This window comes from Peromyscus maniculatus, chromosome 1, assembly GCF_049852395.1.
Source record: "Peromyscus maniculatus bairdii isolate BWxNUB_F1_BW_parent chromosome 1, HU_Pman_BW_mat_3.1, whole genome shotgun sequence".
NCBI classification, from domain to species: domain Eukaryota; kingdom Metazoa; phylum Chordata; class Mammalia; order Rodentia; family Cricetidae; genus Peromyscus; species Peromyscus maniculatus.
The window spans coordinates 131,741,783-131,758,178 of NC_134852.1; the positions used below are offsets into that span (position 1 = coordinate 131,741,783).

The 16,396-nt window shown below is 45.9% G+C and overlaps 1 long non-coding RNA gene across 1 annotated transcript; it reads left to right on the forward strand.

Moving 5' to 3' along the window:
- Positions 1–892: 892 nt before the first annotated feature.
- Positions 893–15,768, forward strand: LOC143268554 (uncharacterized). Its single transcript, XR_013044619.1, has 3 exons — positions 893–990; positions 13,623–13,872; positions 14,382–15,768. It is a non-coding gene; the product is annotated as an uncharacterized LOC143268554 (long non-coding RNA).
- The last annotated feature ends 628 nt before the right edge of the window (positions 15,769–16,396 follow it).

The following is a 16,396-nucleotide window of genomic DNA, read 5'->3' on the forward strand; positions in this document are numbered from 1 at the left end:
ATGATTTCAGACAGCCTGGAATGACAGGTGCTACCATAAAATTAGCTTTGGAGCTCCCTCAAGCCCAAAGCAATAGGGAAACAAGACTCTTCCAATATCCTGTGAGCACATGAGAGGAAAAGTCCCAGTTTAATGTCCATTACCTTTAATAACAGCCCTGGAGGCCGCCTCAAGGGCCAGGACTAGCACTGTTCCTTTCCTACCAGACTCCTAGCACTGGTACCACAGTTCTCAATAGATATGACTGGGTAAACAAAGTCCATCCTTCATCTAGGGCTAATTTATCCTCCTGGGTTTTTAAGGGATTTGAGAGCTGGAGATACAATTCAGAGCATTGTGCATGGCAGATACGTGCTCCATACTCTCAGCTTTTCTTTTTTTAATATTTATTTATTTTTCTTTTTATCTTTTGTTATTATTCTCCCATACAATACATCCCAGATGCAGCCTCCCCTCCCTCAACTCTTCCCAGCTCCCCACACACACCTCTCTTCTCCCCCAGATCCTCCATTTCCCTCCAAAAAAGAACAGGTCTCCCAGGGATGTCAACCAAACATGGCATAACAAGATGCAATAAGACTAGGCACAAAACATTATATCAAGACTAGACAAGGCAACCCAGTAGGAGGAAAAGGGTCTCAAGAGCAGGCAAAAGAGTCAGAAGCAGCCCCCACTCCCACTGCCAGGAGTCCCACAACAATTCCAAGCTAAATAACCACAGCATGTATGCAGAGGATCTAGCACACACCCATGCCCCTTCAGTCTCTTGATCTTCTCAGCTTTTAATCTCACGCCCTTCCAGCATTCTTGAACATCTGGACACAGTGAGGGTCTCTTCCCAAATCTAGCACCAAAAAATAAAGTAAAAAACATTTTCTTTCTCCCCAAGGAAAGAAGTTTAAAAATTCTAAGATAAAAGGTCCATAAATGTGGCGAGTAGAATTCTACGAACTCAAGATGCTCTGTTCAGAGCCTAGGACCATAAAGAAGGTAAGACACCATTCCCATGAGTGTATTCCTTACACGGTTAAAGAGGTCTTTGTCATTGTCTCTATCTGTCACCTTTTCTATCAACTGACTTTGAATGGATCAAAAGGTAGGTTATCTGTGGGGCTGATATAATCACATGACATAATCACATGAAGGACTGAGTGTTTTCTCAAGCTACTGTCAGAAACGTAAGTCATAGGTTCAAAGAATAAGAAAGATCGAATGTCCCACCAATGGTTTTGTATATGTAGTGCCTATGAATAAGAACCAGAGAATGGGAGCCTGCAGGTGACAAGGACCCCAGGTGGCAGGCAGCAAGATAACTGGGAGCTCAGTCCTACACTCACAAGCAACCCCCAACAACAGAGTGAGCTTAGCTCTGCTTTTTTTTTTCTCTAACACCCCTCTAGATATGAGCTCCAGGGAAGTAGCCTTACAAGGCCCTAAGCAGGAAATTTAGCTGTGTCCACCCCAAATTCCAATCTGCCAAACTGTAAGGTCTTAACTGGGTGTTTTCATGAAGTTTGTGATAACTTGTTCCACAGCAATTGAAGTTACTGCCATCAATCCCTGTCTAATGGGCAGGAAGACACAGGATTCCCAGAAAGTAAAAGTTTCCCATACTGGAGCACAACGATGAGACCTCACAAGGCAGGGCATGTCTGTCCCAGACCCGATGTCCACTCATAAACTTGCGTCCTCGAAGGTGGTCTCATTCCTTTGTAAGCCCCCTTCGCATGAGACAAAACTGAAAGCCAATCTGTAGCCATGCCTGGGAGGAGAAGACTTAGAAGAAAGGACACAGAGACAAGCAGTATTATGAGACAGGGAATAAACGCTAAGAAATGAGCCACTGGAGTCCCTAATAAGCCAGAGAGGAGCCTGGGCCCCAGCAGTGATGCTGACACTCTCTAAATTCCCAGATACTCTGCAGTACTTAGCACACCACAGGGTAATTATATAGACTAAATGTCCCCGGGCCTCACAAGCCGCATGGCACAAATGAGGTCGCATCAGCATTTATATCCATAATTAGCTATTTCAGATCTCTTCTTATTGACTGAGTTAGTTTAGGTCACAGGATAGATTGCTGGAACAGAGAGGCCTAAATACATAGTGGTTCAAGCAGAATAGGTATTCCTTTTTCTTTCATATAACATCACAGGAAGGGATGGTGGTCCTAGGCAGGGAGTCAGCTCCTCTCCATAGGGTCCCTCAAGGATCCAGGTTTCTATTATCTTGTTCTACTTTCCTGTGTGGTACTGTTTTTACCCATATCAGGGCTCATGTACCATCACCACCACCAAGTCCACATTCAGCTCCCTAAGAAGGGGAGGAAAGGACATAGAAAACAATGTTTACTCTGAAATAAGTGACCTGTCACTTCTGCCCACATTCCATTGGCAGAACTATGGTCACTCTAGCTGCAAGGGAGGCTGGGAAATGTAGTTGTCTCTAATAGTCTAGAGAGTCTTTGTTTTAGTTAGGTATGAGATATCCCTCAGAGGGTTGGCTCCACAACTTATGCCATGGGGAGGTACTGGAAAGTTTTAAAGGTGAAGCCTAGCCTCAGGAAGCAGGCCACTAAGGGCTGTTTCCATTGGGGTTCCTTCTCTGTCTTTCTATATCCTGGCCATGGTGATATGCTCTCCTCCCATAATGGACTTAAATGCCTCAAACCAAAATACATTCTTCATTTCCTTTTTATGCCATGTGTTTTGATCTCTTTGACAAACCTGACTAATGTGGTTCTATTACTCTGAAAAAGGAAAGAGCTGATTTTTTAGGGCAATAAGGAGTCTCTGCCATACAAAGCACCAACACAAAGTTTGTTGCAAGTCTCTGAAAGATATTCCACATGTGTTTGGACAGCTCCAGGGTAGCATGGAGCCAGTCCAGTCGTGTCTGCTCCATCATGCTCTGGGGAACTATGCCAGTTAGAAGCTGTTCCCTGGGCCCCAGGTATGTGACCATCTTCATTGTGACACTTCAGATGGAGCCAGAGGCAAGGACTGGGTGCCAGTAGAGGATCTGAGAGGGGATTTCAAGAAGGAGGAATTAGAGGTAGAGTGAGAAGGAAAGGAGGAAAAGCCAATGAATCCTGTGTAATTGGCATTGGTCAATTTTCTGTTGCTGTAATGAAATACCTGAGACTAGATAATTGGTAGAGAATAGAGATTTATTAAGCTCATAATTTGAAAAGTTTGGTAGTCCAAGAACATGGTGCTGGCATCTGCTTGGCATAAGGCAAGAGTCTGCTTCTTGCATCCTAAGGTGCTAAGACAGAGCAACTAAATTAGCTTGAGTTTTATGATGCTTAGTGCTCATTGTCACCTTGACAAAAATCTAGAACCACCTGGGAGCAGAGTCCCTGGGCACACCTGTGGGGTTATCCTGATTATGCTAAATGAAGTGAGAAGACCAGCCCACTGTGGGTGGCACCACCCCCTAGGCTGGGGGTCTTAGACTATGTAAGAATGGAAAAAAAATGCTAAATGTCAGCATGCACCCAGAAGAACAGTTGCTCTCAGATGCAATGTGACCAATGGCTTCAAGCTCCTGCTGCCTTGAATTCCCCAACAGGATGAGTTGTGCCTTGAACTGTGAGCTAAAAACAAACCCTTTCTCTCTTGGGTTGCTCTGCTCTTCATATTTTATCACAAGAAAAGAAACCAAGACCGGTCTCCTTTGCCCTTCTCATGAAGCCACTGTTGCCATGGAGGGAGGAACCCCAGCCCCAGGACTTCCTCTAGTCCTGATATCTCAAAGCCCCATGTCTAAACACCATGAACACAAATGCTAGAGAAGGCCCAACTTGTGGACTTTTGAAGGACACACTCAAACCACAGCATGACAGATTGCCAATTTGAGCAAAAGGGACTCAAATACTCAGGGATACTTTGTGTCCTTCTGGAAAACAAAAGACTGAGAAATGTATCTCCAATAAACACAGTCCACTGCTTGAGAGAGTGCCTGAGCAGTCTGCCTGCTCCCTGCCCAAGAGTGAAGGCAGAAAGGCAGAGAGATAAGGCAGGCACTTGAAGTGGGATGCTGTCAGCTGGCATAAGGACCACCTACCATTGCTGCTGCTAAAATCTGAAGGGCCAAGGGGTACAGCATGAAACACCAAAAGTAACAGAGAAAATCATGCATAGAACCAAAATGATAGAAATGTGAAGAGTGTCTCTCACATCTACACATACCCAGTCTACGGGCTGGGCTGGGTATAAATCATCTTTTCTCTAATCCTAGAAATGAATCCTTAAGGTTAATTTATCAGGGCCAATGAGGTGGCTCAGTGGGTAAAGGTATTTGCCACCAAGCCTGACAACCTGAGTTCACATGTAGAAGGAGAGAACCAACTCCCAAAAATTGTCTTCTAAAGTCCACACTCAGTGTGCCGTGGTACACACACACACATCCACATATAGCTACATAAATAAACGTAGTAGGGAAAATGACCTCCTCATAATTCTCTTGCTCTCACGCATCCCATTCACATGAACAGTGTCAGGGGGTTCCTAGACTCTGTGTCTAATCTTAGCTGAACGTTCACTACTCAACCCCCAAAGTCAGGTTACCCCTTAATGCGTCTTGTGCAGACTAAGCAAGAAACAGTATGGAGTCTTGATAGATATTAACTAGAGTTATTTTTCACTCATGTGTTTATGAGCACTGTTAGCTACCACAAAGCAAAGGGTGTGTAACAGAGACGCTACCCCTGGGAGCTCCAGACGCAGCTCAGGAGTAGAACGTGTGCTTAGCAGGCGTGCAGCCCGGGCTTCAACTCATGTCACACAAACAGAAAAGGAAAGCTAGCGTTATTTTGGACTGAGATCCAAGATTTCGTTCATCAAATGCTGGAGCCAAGATTTAACCCCAAACTTAGGCAAACTGGTTCCCAGTCAATAGACTAAGCTTCCATGACCTGCACTCCTCTAGGAGTGTTCGCTGGTGGCTTTTATTTTATCATAATAGAATTGTGGGCATAACCCTAATGTGAAGGCCCAAGGAAGAATGCTTGGGAGTGACAGGGTCACTCCCCTACCCATTAGTCCCTACTCCAAGCAAAACCTGACCCTGAGCACTGCAGATACCACCTTGCCAGTTACCACAGTCAAGTGCTCCCAACAGATGGAGACTGAGTGGCAGGGATGAGGCTAGGCCTCTGCAAACACTGAATAATGGTGCCAGAGTTTGAGAGCCTTGGAATGAGCTATTTCAGCTTGGTTAGCTTTTTAGGGCATTGCGAAGAAATTAGATGTGGAGGGGGCAGGTGCAGCAGGGAGCAGCCGCTGGGTCTGGAAGGCTGCCATACCACCTGCCATGGGAGAGAGCCGAGGCGGAAGCTCATTAACCATCCCCGGATCATTACCTCCTGCTCCCCAGGGGCACAATCACTGAGTGTGGACTTTCAGTTCTAGAGGTCTCTCTTCAAGGGTCCCTGTGGGCTGGAAGCAGGGCTCTCTTCCCAAGAAGGGATGGTGCAAGGGATGGCAGAGAGAGCCATCAGTAATTACTGGTTGGCAAGGTAACAAAGCCTGGTGTTTCCTGTAAATATTGTCTGCCCAGCTGGGGAAACTGAGGCTGGGGCTCAGAGGGGTAAACTAACTTTTCTAGAACATACAGTTTGAAAGTGGCAAAGGCAGAGATCCAAGAAATCCTTCTGGGGCCCCAGACTATAGTCTTAACTGTTACGCTGCCTGGAGTCTTATAGAACAGATTACAATAGTTCCTGTAGCCAGTGAGGGTATCCAGGAACCGGCAGAACTGCCCTCCACTGCAGGCAGAAACAGGAGGGTGAGTGACGTGGGAAAACCGGTCAGGGTGTGGGGCTTATGGCAGGAGGCATTGGTGGTCCTTGTTCAGTAAGTAAGTCCATTCATCTGTATTCATGGAGCGTCTCTATTTGCCAGGCCCTAGAGATGAGGAGTTGAGGATCACTGAGTCCCAGCTCTTGTAGAGAAGGCGGGAGACAGTGTTAAATTCTGTGCCAATAACCTCAGAGGGTGCTGAGAAGGAAACAGACACGCAAGATGACACACCCTGGGAAGGTCCTGCAGGGGGGGTGACAAGTGTCTGGAGGCTATATAGTGAGTGGTTACCCCAGGAAAGATGCAGGGAACCGGACATCAAGACAAGAAACAGCCAGAGCCCCAACGCAAGAACCAACTGGATACTTTGAGATCTGAACAGAAGCCTCTAGGGAGTCTGAAGCTTACTAAGATGAGAAGCATCAAGTGGATGGGCAGTCCCTTTGTCACTGCCTACCCCAAGACCAGATGTCCCTTCTCTGCCTCCTCTGCCTCTGTCTCCCTCCCACCCCAGGGCTTGAACCCAGAGCTCTGTGAGGCAAGTGTTCTACCACTGAGCTACATCTCAGTCCTGTTTCTGACTTTTTGTTTTGAGTCAGAGTCCCTGAGCTGCTCAGGCTTTGAACTCACTGTAGCACAGGAAGTGCTCGAACTCCCTGCCTCAGCCTCCTGAGTGGCCGGGGTTGCAGGCCTGAGCCACCAGGCCTGGCAGAAGTTGTAAGTTTCTTGACCAGGTTTGCTGAGCCATCTCTGAACTTCAGATGCCTGAACTTCAGGTCTGGACACAAAGCTGGTGTTTAACTAGACAATCGTTCCTACTCACTCCTCAGTGGCAATGTGGCAACTGTCGGCAAAGTTTGAGTGCCAGCCCCTCTGGCCACCCTGGAGTCAAAAGTTACACATAGCTTCCACCGAGATGAGAGCCACAGTCTAGCCAGGCCTTGCTCTGGGTAGGAGGTTGTTGGAGTCTTTACTTGCCTACAGCTCTAGAAATCAGCAGAATTCTGGGCCCTCTTCTACGTAGACCGTTAGCTCTCAACCTGTGGGTCAGGACCCCTTTGTTAACCCTCTGTCTCCAAAAATATTTACATTATGATTCATAACAGTAGCCAAATTACAGTTATGACATAGCAATAAAATAGTTTTATGGTTGGTGTCAGCACAACATGAGGAACTGTATTAAAAAGGGTCACAGCATTGGGAAGGCTGAGGACCACTGTTCTAGACTCTTCTCTCAGAGCCATGTGGCTCACTTACACAGCTCTCTTAAACCCTGTGCTCTGGGAATCCTTCCCTGATCAGTCCACCTTTAGCTCCAGCAACTTCTCCCTCCTGCGTCACTTTTCTGCATTCCATCTCACTGTCCCATTCTGTTTACACATTTCCCTTGCTGGCTCCCTGCTCTGCATCACAAGAACATACGCTCCACAAGCAATGGTATGTGTTGTAGAAACAAACAAATAAATGAATGAATGAATGACATCAGAGCAATGTAACTTCTCATGGAACAAGAGCTAAATCATACTGTGTCCCCCCAATAAAACTGTTCTCATTTCAGTAATCATATCCAACGTTTGCTGGCTAGCATTTCTAGAAGAGAGCCATTTCAAAGAGTACACTAAGTTTTTAAGCTTCTGCCTTGTTGTTTTTAATTCCTGTTGGAGGGTCTGGGGACATGCTGATCTTTCAGAGTTTGCAGCCTTAAACAGGGTTGTGGCTTTCTGTGTGTAGGCTTCATCTATGCAACAGAACCATCTAGTGAAAACCTCAACTTCCATCGCCTACATATTTGTAACTTTCCTTTTAAAAGGCTGAGTATAAATTAAAGTTCAGTCTTTTGTGTGAAAATGACTAGAGTGTAGACGCCTGGGAAGTCTCGGTGCCTAGGTCACAGATCCCACAGTGGGAAGCCCTGGGCTCCTGGTTATGAAGGCTCAGTTGATTTAAAGTTGGTTTCCATCCGGACATGAGGCTTTAGCTGAGGGGCTCAAGGGCCACATGCATAGTATCTTTCAAATTTTCTCAGCAGGGGTTTAAAATCCTGAAATGATGAGTAGTTGAATGATAAGATGGGGGACACCCCATATGAGCAGCATGGTGCCTGTTCCTTCACTCCTTGATAACACCCTGCTCCTCCACCCCCTCCACTCAGTAACAGCTACTGAGTAGGAGACTAAAGGCCCAGGACTCTTAGGACATTACATTATCCTATAGCCTCATCTTTTTCACAATGATTGGTTCAGAACTGAGCACATGATCCACACCTGACCAATCAACAGACAGTATCCCATTGACAGTGACCAGAAGCCCTTAAAAGTCCCAAATTGAATCTCATTGAACTGACTTGTATCTAGAGTCTGTGACTAAATCAGTCACCATGACCAGGAGCATATGGGTCATGGTTGGACAGACTTGATCTATGCTCTCCTCCAGAGTCAGAGAGAGGTGGTCCCACTTGGATGTAATGATTGGAGGCTTGTTTTCTGACTCATGAGTTCATGTTCTACTTTCCCTTAGGTGCCTAAGAATCACAAGCTTTATTTATTTGTTTGCTCATTGAGATGGGGGTCTCACTAGGTAGCCTGGGCTACTCTAGAATTCAGAATCCTCCTGCTTCAGCCTACCAGGTGCTGGGATTGCAGGTGTGTGTCACCAGCCCTGGGTGCATGACAAATTGTTGTTAAAGCCTTTGGCCATCACCTCCTGAGACCAGCATCACCACTTCTGAGCATGGACAAAATTCAGTACATCAGTATTTGATTTTTGGCTATTTCATTCAGTGGCTTTGAACCCTGGAAACAGTATTTAATATTCTGTGCCTCTGTTCTTCTGAAAATGGGTATAGCATTCATTTCTACCTAATGAAGCTGTTAAGAGAGTAAATGAATGTAAGACAGTGTCTGGTAGGAGTATATCTGTCACCTTCATTTGAATCTTAACAGTCATTCTCTTGGGGAGATCATTCTTTAATGCTACGGTTTGGGTGAAGTCTAGTGCAAGTCACCTGGCTATCCCAGGACTGAATAGAAGGAATAAGCACAGTGAAGTGGGAGGGGCTTAAATTAACCAGAAAGATGTGAGTGAAATGGAAATGAAATGAATGGTGTAGCCAGCCAGTGGGGAAGAAGTGGAGGAACATGAGTTAGAGTGGTGTGGAAGAGGAGATGGTGGAGGAGGGTGAGTTAGAGTGGTGTGGAAGAGGAGATGGTGGTCAGGTGGAATGGAGGAAAGAACGGAAAACTGGCACAGTAGGGTAGGACGTGATGGGGCCAGCCTCCTAACAGAACATGGGGTCTCCCACTGCAGTCATTTGGTAAACATGGCATCAGAGAGTGGTTATGGATGTGGCCTCAAGGTTGTTCTCCTCAGTAAGATCAATAAAAAGGGAAGGACAGGGCACTGTCCTGTTACAAGTATGGGTGCTTGTGCACATAAAGGTCACCTGGCCTCTACTCAACCTGTATGAAGAACATCTTCTAGGATCCACTAAGACCCTGAACATCCAGTGGAGCCCTCAGTAGAATACATGTTGCCCATAAAAACTTTTGAGCTTATCAAGGACAGAATCCACAGTGTGTCGTTTGGTGAAGGTCAACTCAGGTGAGGATAATGGCAGATGGATGACTTTTCCTCATCATCCACAATTTCTACAGCCCTGTTTTAAACTATTTTGAAGATAGACAACTGGAATGAGAAGTGGACTCATCAGCAGAATCTTAGGGAAAAACGTATCTATTAATAAAGGCTTGCTACTCCATAGACACATCTCGGGACACCTCATCACATTCCTTCTCCCTAACAAGGATCAAGATAACCAGAGCAAAGCTTAGATAAGATTCCTTGGGTCTCTGGTAATCTGTAGAGTTGTTGGTTCCCTAATGACTCTTGTGGCTGAGCAGAGCTTTGGCTGGTGGGTAAGTGCTGTGAGGCACATAGCAAGCAGGGCCATTTCCTCCTGGGACTATTACACCTAACAGAAGGAATCGCACAGCATAAGCACCTGAGAAGTAGATGTGATGCTCCATAGATCTAAGCAGATCAGGGGAGGATGCTTCAATCTTAACACAGGGAGAGGATACAGTATAGAGAAGAAGAGATGGTGCCCCTTTTTATCATCAGGTTTCTGCCTCTCTCTTCATCCATTGCTTCTGATTTTCTATGCTTGTTCTATTCTAAGACACAGTGTCTTGATGTGGTGGGGATAGGAGCACTCAGAATGTTTTTGTCAGTGGTCCTTTGAGAACAAAAGACTCTCTTAATATCCATGTTAATTCTTCTAAAAACAGAATTTGGGAGGACTCTATATAAATACACAGCAATGTGATAACCAAGAACTGGACATTGGCACAATTCTCCATTCTTTGGAGACCCTACAGTTTACATGTTTTAAGTGTCCTGTGCATGCAAGCCTACAACATACATTGATTTGTGTGACCACTGGTATAGTCAATATCTATCCCCACAGAGCCCCAGTGCTGCCTTTCACATCCACTGGCCCCTGCCTCCTCCTGAGCTCTCCTCTCAGTAGCCACCATTCTTCCATCCTCCATTTCTGACATATCAAAAATGTTGCATGATAAGAATGATGCACCATGAAGCCTCCATGGACTGACATGGGTTTTTTGCACTCAGTATAACTTCCTTGGAACTCAGCCTAGTGGTTAAACACGTTGATACCTTGTTCCTTATTTGTTTAGATTGCTGAGTGGGAATTCACAGTGCTGATGACAGTATGGATGTTCCATAGTTTGTTTAATTATTTGCCTATGGAGACCATTTGGATTGTTTCTAATTAGGAGCTTTATAAATGAAACTGCTATGAAATTTTTTTCAAGACAGGGTTTCTCTGTGTAGTTTTGGTGCCTGTCCTGGATCTTGCTTTGTAGGCCAGGCTGGTCTCAAACTCATAGAGGTCTGCCTGCCTCTGCATCTTGAGTGCTGGGATTAAAGGCATGCACCACCACCGCCTGCCTCTGTTATGAACATTCTTACACAGGCTTTTGTGTGAGCATCAATCTACACCTCTCTGGGGAAAAAAATGGGACACTTGTGATTTTGTAGGAAATTGTCATCCCCTTTTTGAGAGCATGTCATTCTATTTTGCCACCAGCAATGACCAATGTTCCTTAGCCCTCCACACCCTCAACAGCATTGAGCATTATCACTATCTTGTATTTTGACCATAACAATAGATGCGTAGCATCATCTCATTGAGATCTAATTTGCATTTCCCAATGACTAATGATGTTGAATATCTTCTCACAAACCTTTGCAAGGAAATTAATCTTGAGATCATTTTCCCACCTAATAGATGGAGGGTCAAAAACTAGGATAATAATACTTACTGTAGAGAGGTGATGGGTGAGTTCTAGAAAAGAACACACTGTATGACTCTCCAAGAAACACTAGGAGCTGGGGAGGTGCTCCGTGGGGAAAGCGCTGACTATGCCAACACAAGGGCCTACATTCAAATCCTCGGAACCCACAGAAGAGCCAGGTGCAGCTGTGCTTGCCTAGAATGAAATGCTGGGAAGCAAGGATACAAGGCTCCCTGGGTGGGGCTCGTGAGCAAGCCAGCCTATCAGAACAGTGAGCTTCAGGTTCAGAGAGAGCCAAAGGACCCTGCCCCAAAAAACAAGATGGAGAGAGGTTAAGGAAAGACATGCTGATGTCACCCTTTGGCCTGCACGTGCACCCACACAGACGGGCAGAAGGGAGTGAAGAGGTAACTAGTTTGGGCATGGTGGGCACACCTATCATCCCAGCATTAACAACAGGATCGTGAGTAGCTACAGGGAGGGGTTCCTATAAGAAACATTGCTAGTCCTGTAGAGAAAGGAAAAACAAGGAAAAGGTACAAAATCTAGCAGAACCCCACCCCACTACTGTTGAGAATCCTCTCCCTATACCTCACTGTATTCTCACTATACTATAGGAAGAATATCATTACTTAATATTACAGGGTCTCCACAAGGATGAGACAGGTCAAAACTTGAGAGGAATTAACACGGTGAGTGCTCAGTTCTCTATTCCCTGGTATTTAGTCTATCAGAGGATCCAATTAATCCTTGTTCTCTGTATTAGTTACTTTTCAAAATACCTGACAGAAGCAGCTTCCACAGGAAGCACTTACTTTGGCTCACATTGCAGGGGATACAGCCCACCACGCCGGAGCAGGTGTGGCACTGGGTGGCTGAGTGTGCAGCAATAAGCACTTGCTGCACAGCTTGCTCATATCTTTGCAAATCAGGGAATAGTGAACTCACACCAGAGGTGGGTCAGGCTATCACTGCTTCTGGCAGCCATGCCTCTCATCTCAAAGGTTCCATCCACAGCCTCTGAAAACACCACGAGCTGGGGACCAAGTATTCAAACACACAGCCACTTTCACACACAAACTATAACTGCCCGGCTGATATTTCCTGTCTCTCCAGCCATCAACCTCCAGTCACCAGAGCCTCTGCTGGGACAGAGCGTGGAATCCCAGAGATGACTGTTCCTTCAAGGATCATTGTTCCATCAGGGTGCCCCCACTGTTTCCAGAGAAGAAACAAAGGGCTTGGCTGTGGATCAGGGGGAGATCACATTTATCTGAGAAGCTTCCAAATGAAAACTAGCATTTGTACTTATTGCATTTCACCTCCAAATTTGATTACATTCCTCTCCCGCTGTAAATCTGCCTTCCTTTCTGCCAGCTTATTATTAAAGCCAGGATGGAACTGGTGGAGTGATACATAAAATTTCCATCTTGGCTTTGACATTCCAGGAAGTTACGAACCAATTACAGCTGCTGAGCCTGGGGCCCTGATGAATCACAGAGCACAGCAAGGGATGGAAGAGGCCAGGACCTGGAGGGAGGGGGACAGTGAGTTAGGAAACATGGGCCAATTAAATAAGACCATCCATTTTAATCTGTGTGTCTTGCTTTATATTTACTGTAAACAGAAATGTGAATGAGTCTTGTGCATTTATTTGAGTGTGGTGTGGGGGGTCTTGAAGACAATGCAGATCTTTAAAATGGTTTCAGAATCTGAAAGTTCTGAAATTTGAAATGTCCCAGGAAAGAAACAAACAATATGATGACCTGCTCAAGTGTCAGTAGTTCTCATATAGATGTCAACAAAAAGCCACTGACACATACTTTGGGGTTTGTGGGTCTAATGATACCAGTTCCAGCTCTGAGAACAGACTAGCACCTCTGTGGTTGAGCTATGGCATCCCCTTCAGGAAGAGCCTGAGCTTGACCAAAGTGTGAGAAATTTTGCCTCTGCTCCCTCATCAAGCAACAAGCATACCAGCCTGTTTGTGCTGACTAAAGACTGAAACACATAATGTCATCAAGATGGCAAGGACGTGGCCCAGCCAGGTGTTCAATGGTGTTTGGACAGGGAGCCCCAGTTGGATAGATGGCCCCAGACACCTAGTTCAAATAGACCTAAATTAATCATGCCTACCTTCCTGAAGAGGGCTTAGCTTCCAAGACAGTTGAATTTGACTTTCTCTGAGGAGCTTGCTTGTGTTCCTCTCCTGTGGGCAAATGCGCAAAGGAATTCAGTACCATGGACAGCAAAGGGCCAGCCAGCCGGTTACTGACTGTAGCCCTTTCTCTGACCACCTGCAATACCTGCTTTTCAGCTCATGGTTCAAAGACATTCTGCAAGCTGTAAATTTGATTTAGTGCCAGGCCACAGTCCTATAGCTCTGACTTTCATCATGGAGGTCCTTTAATTCCAAGTTCTTATTTCAGGTCTCCAGTTTGGGGCAGGACTTCTAGAAGAAATTCCTAATCTTCTCCTTTGTTGTCTGCTCTGTCTGTAGGCGAGATGCTGGAATGGGAAGAGTGAGGCGGGAGTGCCATGGATGGAGAACTGACGTAAGTTCTGAGAGCAGCCGTGTTGGTGAGGCAAAGAGACAAGTGGGAGCGTGCCTAACACAGTCAATGGCCAGGAAAGTCAAGACCAGAAAGAAGCAATGTGCAATGAGTGAATCAGTGTGGTTCAAGAATAAAACCATGAGCAGTAAGTGGACACAGCACATCCTTCCTGGGACAAGAGACATTCAGGAGAAGGTATGTCATTTCAAAGGCTATGGGCCAACCCACCAACATGCTCATCTAGGAAGCAGGAGCAAGAAACAGAACAAGGCTCAGATTAGTGGGTGAGGAGGAGTGTGGCAAACAGGTAAACATTTGTTTATCTTTCCCCTCCCCCCACCAATCTCACCTAGGATGTAAGGAGTAGAATGCTAGCAAAAGTAGTTCTGATTATGAGCACCATGGGGGTTCCCAGGAGAGAGGAAAGCCTTGGGGTATTCTCTCATTCCATCCTTACATTTCTCACACTACAACAGTGGCTGGGAGAACAGGACAAAACTGTATATGCCTAGGGGAGAGACCTCTAATGAGTCACAGGATGTACCTGGGGGAGTCTCAGAAGATGTGCTAGCTGGCTGGGGGGAGGGGGAGTCCAGGTTTTGGCCTTCAATCCAAAAAAGACAGAAAGCAATAGCCAGGCACAGCATACCTCTGCTTGGCAGCAATCAACACCTGCTAATTCATTTGCAACGTTTGACTCCTAGGAACACCTGCTCCTCTGGTCCCTGTGCATCTGATGTTGTCCTTGAAACCAGAATACCAGCTTCCCAGGGAGGAGAGAGCAACAAAAGCAGCTGTCAGAAGTCCCAAGTGACCCTCCCTCCCCCTCCCAGCTATGTACCTTTGCTGGAGAGGGCCAGTGCATAGGCTGCGTCCTTCCTCCTTCCCCCCACACCTGAGGCTCTGTGTGGCCTGTGTTCTGGGAGATCAGATTGGGGCTTCAGGCCAGAGGAAGGAATCTCTGCTTGATTCTCTGATTCTTTACACTCCTGTTTCTAAATCTAGACTAAGTCATATCGGGAAAGCTTTCCTAATTGTCCCTATATCTCTGTTTCTCAAAACATGGCCTGGGGGGAGCAGCCCCTGGGATCTTCCTTGAAATGCCAGCTCTTAGGCTCCATCCCAATCCTACTGAAACTGGGCTGGAGTTAGGGCCAGTCTCTGAACAAAAACCCTCGTGGACTGAAGCTCCATGAAAAATCCATATCTGTCTGACAGAGTCTCCAGACTGACCAATTGATTAGAACTTAGCCGGCATGAAGACTGGGGAGATGGCTCAGGAAAGTGCTCACCATGCAGGCATGAGGCCCTGAGTTCACTCCCCAGAACCCACATTAGAAGTCAGATGTGCTGGGGTGCACTTGTAACCCAGGTGCTGGGGAGGCATATTCAGGAAAGTCCCTGGGACTCACTGCCAACCAGCCTAGTCTAATTGATGAGCCCCGATGTCTAATGAGAGCCTCTCTCAAACAAATCAAATCAAATCAAATGGTCTGCTCCTGAGGACTGACACCAAGGCTGACCTCTGGCACCCACACCCACACATGCACATAAGAACTTAGGAATTATGGAAAGTCTGGATGTTGCAGATCAGGAGACGAAATTATCTTGGGCTATCTTTAATTCTCTGAAATGCCACTTATCAACCACGTTTTCTCAGAAAGTTTTGAGAATTTCATGCAATGTATTTTGATCATAGTCACCCCTCCCCCAACTCCTCCAAAATCTACCCATCCCCTCCTCTAACAACCCAGCTTTATATCCTCTTTTTCTTATTTTTTAAGACTCAACAAGTCCAGTATGTGCTGCCCACATATTGTCTGATATGTGGCCATCCACTGGAATGTGGTTGACCTACCAGTGGCCATTAAAGAAAACTGACTCTCTCCTTCCCAGTAACTATTAAATACCAATAGATCCTCAAGTAGGGGTTGGGACTCTAGGCTGGAGCTTGCTCAAGTTTTGTACATACTGCCACAACCACCTTGAGTTCATATGTGCACTGTACTGTTTGGTCTGGAACAGAGTGTTTCTCTCCTTGAAGTCACTCAGAGCTTCTGGCTCTTACATTCTTCAGAAATGATCCCTAAACCTTGGCAGGGGTGGGGGGAGTAGGGAGGGGGTGGGCGGGTGGGGGGTGATACACTGTCTCCACCTTGGTGTGTGGTGGGGGTTGTGATACAAGTGTCCTATTTAGGGCTGAGCACTCCACAGTCTCTCATTCTCTGTACCTTTTGCCAACTGTGACCCTCTGTGTTAATCACTCTACTGTAAAAATATACTTCCCTGATGAGGATATAGAGATGGGTAGAATGATAAGTAGTTAGGATTTGGTTTCGTACTATGCCCATTATTAGTCAGGGTTCTCTAAAAGAACAGAACTGATAGAATGAATGGATGGATAGATAGATAGATAGATAGATAGATAGATAGATAGATAGATAGATAGATAGATAGATAGATAGATAGATAGACAGATAGATGATAGAGCAATGGGGATTTATTATATTGACTTACAGTTTGTGGTCCAACAATGGCCATCTCACATTAGAAAATCCAAAAATCCAGTTGTTGTTCGGTCTATGAGACTAGATGTCTCAGCAGTCCCCATCTGATGCTGGAGGCCTTGAGGATTCTTAAAGAGCTGCTGGTCTTCAGCCTATGTTGGAATACTGAGGAAGTTGGTTCTAATATTGGTGAAGGAATACAGCAGCAATGA